General features: G+C 40.0%; 1 pseudogene; it reads right to left on the reverse strand.

Annotated features, from left to right (window-relative positions):
* Positions 1-3,858: 3,858 nt before the first annotated feature.
* Positions 3,859-4,656, reverse strand: LOC140527191 (death effector domain-containing protein pseudogene; annotated as a pseudogene).
* Between the last annotated feature and the right edge of the window lie 604 nt (positions 4,657-5,260).

A 5,260-nucleotide genomic window follows, 5' to 3' on the forward strand; every position in this document is an offset into this window, starting at 1 on the left:
GCATCTCTGATAAAGGCCTCATTTCTTAAATATGTAGAGAAATGAGTCAAGTTTGTAAGACTATGAGTCATTCCCCAATTGATAAATGATCAAAGGATATGAACAGGTAGTTCTCAGAGGCAGAAAGTAAAGATATCTATAGTCATGAAAAAAATGCTCTAAATCACTATTGATTAGAGAAATGTAAATCAAAAGAACTCTGACGTGTTACATCACACCTGTCAGATTGGCTGACATGACAAAATTGGAAAATTATAAATGCCAGAGAAGATGTGGGAAAATTGGAACACTAATATATTGCTGGTGGAGTTGTGAACTCATCCAACCATTTTGGAAAGCAATTTAGAACTATGCCCAAAGGGCTATAAAAATGTGCATACCCTTTGATACAGCAATACCCTTTCTGGGATTGTATCACAAAGAGATCATACAAATGGGAAAAGCAACTACATGTCTAAAAATATTTGTAGCAGGTCTTTTTGTGGTGGCAAAGAAATGGAAATTCATTGGATGCCTATTAATTGGGGAATGGTGGAATAAGCTGTGGTATATGAATGCAATTGAATACTACAAGAAATGATGAACAGGTGGCCCTCAGAAAAACCTGAAAAGACTTATATGAACTGATGCTGAGTGAGGGGAGCAGAACCAAGAGAACAATGTACATAGTTACAGTCACATAATGCAATGACTAACTTTGGTAGGCGTGACTCTTCTCAGCAATGCACGATTCTAGGACAAAAGTCCAAGGGGTTCATGATGGAAAGTGCTATCTACATCCGGAGAAAGAACTACAGAGTCTGAGTACAGACCGAAATGTACTATCTTCTCTCTCTTTTGTGTTTTGTTTTTTTTCTAGTAGTCCATTCCATTGGTTCTAATTGTTTTTTGCAACATGACTAATGTGAAAATATGTGTAATGTGAATGTATATATAAAGAGCTTATATCAGATTGCATGCTGTCTTGAGAAGACAGCAAGAGGACGGACTGAGGGGGGAAAAATTTGGAACTCAAAACTTGTGGAACTGAATGTTGCAAACTAAAAATGAATAAATTTTTAAAAATTCAAAAAAGTAAATTAATTTTATTGTATTTTGTATTTATTTGGCTAAGTATTTCCCTATTTCACTTTATTTTTTCAAATTTTACTTTTAATTTATGAAATAATATAAGCATTTCCATAACTTACAATTTAATCTAATTTGACTAGCAACCAGTTTCTGGCATAGTCATTCCTGAGTGCTGCCTAAAACATGTCAAAACATATCTAGAAGGTTTTGAAATAAATAAAAATATAAAACCACATAAATAATGTTAATCTGTGGTGTCCTAAGTCAATATAAGGTCAGCATTGATCCATTTCCATTTGAGCTTGAAACCACTGGAGAGCAAAGAGAGTTTAGATGACTTTCCTAGGGTGACACAGTCAGTATCTATCAGAAGCAAGACCTGAAAACAGTTCTACTTAGCTCCCAGGTCACCCTTATATCCACACCATGTTGCTTCTCTGAACAAAGGAGAAACCTAAAAAATATGTGCCAACTTAAATCAAGAATTAAATTATTTTCCCTTTTAAAATGGGGGAAATTGAGACAGAGATGGTAAGGGACTTTCTCCATGTAAAGTTGAAACCTGAAAGAATCCTGGTTCAAGATACAAGAGACATGGCTACTGCTATGGGGATTTTTTAACCTTTCATCATTCAGGACTCAGGGTCTTTTCTCCTATGTATTTTGTTAACTAAAAGTTTCTGCTACTCCTATTGATATTAATTTTACCTAAAATCTGACTTATGAAATAAAAGAAGATTGTACAACATTTCTCAGATAGAAACCAAAGGGGAGTAAAAGAGATTTAGTTATTTGTTCTCTCCCCTATCTAACTTTGGAAGGAAGGATTTCCCTGACTGAGTCTTCTTGGTTAGCTTGGTGACATATAAATCTTCCCCAGCAATCAACCTGATTGATTTATTTTTCCTTGACTCATTAAAGGGGCCATCCCCTGACTGCTTCTTAAGCAGGCTTATTCACTGAATGGTCACTTCCTCACCCTACAATAGGCCTTGGCCTAAAGGGTCCAAGGTCTCCCAGTGCATCCTGGGTCATCTCCAGTCATCCTGATGAATATCTGGTCACTGGATTCAGATGGCTCTGGAGGAGAAGTGAGACTGGTAACCTGCATAGCCCTCCCTCACTCCAAACAAAGTCAAGTGCAAGTCATGTCATCATTTCCCTAATGGCATGGTCTTCTTCGGCAAGGAAGGATGAACACAACAATGACAATTTGGAAAACCTGTAAACATAATTTAATCTGTAACCTGGCTTTGTTGTTATTGTTCAGTCGTTTCAGCCATGTCTGACTCTTCATGAACCCATCTGGGATTTTCTTAGCAAAGATAATGGAGTGGTTTGCCATTTCTTTCTCCAGCTCATTTTATAACTCAAGCAAACATGATGAAGTGATTTGCCCAGAGTCACAGAGCTAATAAGTGTCAAGGCTAGATTTGAACTAAGGAAGATGTGTTTTACTAACTTCAGGTCTGGTACTCCATCTATTGTATCCCCTTAGTTTACCTATAGATTTTGTTTAATAAGGTTTGTTTCTTTATGGGGTATACGAGATTATGACTCTGTTTAAACTCTTCAACTTTAATGACATTGAAGGAAGTATGGACTTACGAATCTATCTTCTTAACTTTTTTGGCTTAAGAGGAATGTACAAGATTGTACTATATAAAAGAATTATTTCTTTTTCATGCTGACATAATTTTGCCTATAAGAAAGAAGTCTTGTCAGAATCCCAATCTTTGTTCAGATATTCTCTGAAACCTGAAATGCTTCAGCATAATGATATAACCTAAGTTTTTTACTATAATTTATAATTGTAAAATTTATAAGTTTTATAATATATTATATATAAAATTATAAATTTATAATTTTTCTATAATTTCTGCACCGTGGTAAATATAGGTTTTCACAGCAGTTACCTACCACATGAAATAAGACAGGAAATATTTCTCCTATACTACTACAAATTAATAACAGCACTTTGGTAAATTTACTTAACCGTCATGAATCCGTTTTCTCTGGGGCCTCTGTGGTAATCCAACAAACCTCTCTAATTTTTGGAGGCCTAGCTTTTCTTGTGATAGACTGTCTGAGCTTCTGACATACCATTTCTCCTATCTGGTACCCTCACCCTGTGCTTTTGCATGGCTTTTAGACTTTGTGAAGGCTCACTAACTGGTACAGAGATTCCTACCTCTTTTGGAGGGGTTAGGGGGGTTGCAGGACACATTTATTTTCACTTGAAAGTGAAAAAAAATTGCCACAAGTCTGTTTTTCAGGGAATGTGTACTCCTAGCAATCCTTCTTCCCATCTCGCCTACCCACAGGTACTTGTGTACAAGAGCACACCAACAAGGGGCTCTCCAGCTGCCCCAGTCTTCTCACTGCTTCCCCAAAAAAGAGCTGACAGAGGGTAAATGAGGGAACCAGAATAGGAAAAGAGTCCCTAACCTCTGTCTGTGAGAGATGGGGGGAGAGCAAGAGAAGCACCAAGAGTCAGGACTGAGCAAGTGGAGAGGTCATACCTTTATAAGTGTTATTCAACTTGTTCCTTACAATCTCAACAGGGTAGAGGAAACGTGGTGGTTATATTTGTCCTTCATTCTTGAAGAAGACCATGACATCAGGGACATGATGGCATGACTTTCAGGTGACTTGGAGTTGAGTGAGGGAAGGCTGTGTAAGGTCACCAACCTCACTTTCTTCGCCTGAGTCATCTGTATACAGCATGTGAATTCCAGAGAAGGGTGCAGAACTGAGGCCCCAGATATGTGAAAAGTGAGAGGAGGGTCAGGGTAGTGCCAGCCACATCAAGTTCCTCGGGAGTTTCCATTGGCCCAGCTCCTAGTCCCTCTCGTCCACATGCACCAGTAGCTTGACAACCTCACAGCCCACAGCCTGTTTTAATGAGTAGGTGATGAGAACTCCAAGATACACCTCCAGGAGAGAGCCCTGGCCAAAAGGCATCCAGGTGGCTCAGCTCAGAGAAGTGGATGTCACAGAGGATGGGGCCTAGGTCCCGGGATCTTGAACTGTTGTTCAAGTGGGTGCTACTTATTTGAGAACACATTGTGCTGCAGAGCTGTTTCATGCTGGCAGCTCAGCCTTCAGGCGAAGTCTGAGGCTGCAGTTCTGTTTCCAGGGTGGGGTCTGGGGTCACAGACTTCAGGAGCTCCCTCTGACTTAAAAGTGATGTGTATCTGTTGGTCAGCATTGGGGCAGCACACCGCAGGATAGTGGGGCAGCACTGATTCAGGGGTTTGAGGAGGTCCCAGGCTCTGGGCTACAAGCTCTGGACACACAGCCCACCTCTACTCGAGGAGGAGCAGCAGGAGCAGCACTTGACGAAAGTTACACTCATCACATTGGCCCTGGCAGCTCCAGTGCTGACCAGAAATCTCGTCCACTTTCACTGAGGCCAAGCTCATGGTCCTTAATGACATCAACCAAAGGAAAGAGAGGACACACTCATCTCAGTTTGTCAGGTGGGTGCTAGTGTCAAACATGGTGCAGGCGGTTCGGCCCTTGCTCCAGTTCTCCTCTCTCCTCAAGTCATGCTTGACTGGCCCACTGCTTTAGCCCCATCATGCTGGGGGCCCCGGTGCACACTGCTCTCCAGATCAGTTTTAGATTTGCTATGCGTATGTACATAAGAAATAAAATCTGTTAAATATGTTAGTTTTTGAATAAAGAAACCTTTATTTAGAACACAACAATTCTTTACTCACTGCTACTTTTAGGATATTTTAGCAGGATAATACAATTATTTACTAAATGTTTCCCATACTGCCTTTGACAGGTTTCTTGTAGCTTCTGGTGGTCAATCCACATCTTCTTTGGACTCTCTGAATTGGAAGTTTGTTACTTGTGTCAAAAAAGCTGAGAAAACAACCAACACATCTTCTGGAGACTTGCATTCCAAATCGTGATGAATGAGTCTTCTTACTTCAAGAGGGAGACTGATCAATGAGAACAGGATCCAGGAGCACATTTTGATTTCCTGTCTACACTTCACTTTCTATAATCTCAGTGGTAGGAGATTCCTCAAAAGCCATTCCATCCAACCTTGTGGCAGATGAAAAATGATTGAGAAAACAAGGTTTGGTCTTCCAAGTTTATCTATTTATTAAGCAATACATGCCAGTTGCCTAACAAATCAGGACTAGGCCCCTTCTTGGACCCCAAATACAGA

This window comes from Notamacropus eugenii, chromosome 1 (genome assembly GCF_028372415.1).
Source record: "Notamacropus eugenii isolate mMacEug1 chromosome 1, mMacEug1.pri_v2, whole genome shotgun sequence".
In the NCBI taxonomy this organism is placed as follows: domain Eukaryota; kingdom Metazoa; phylum Chordata; class Mammalia; order Diprotodontia; family Macropodidae; genus Notamacropus; species Notamacropus eugenii.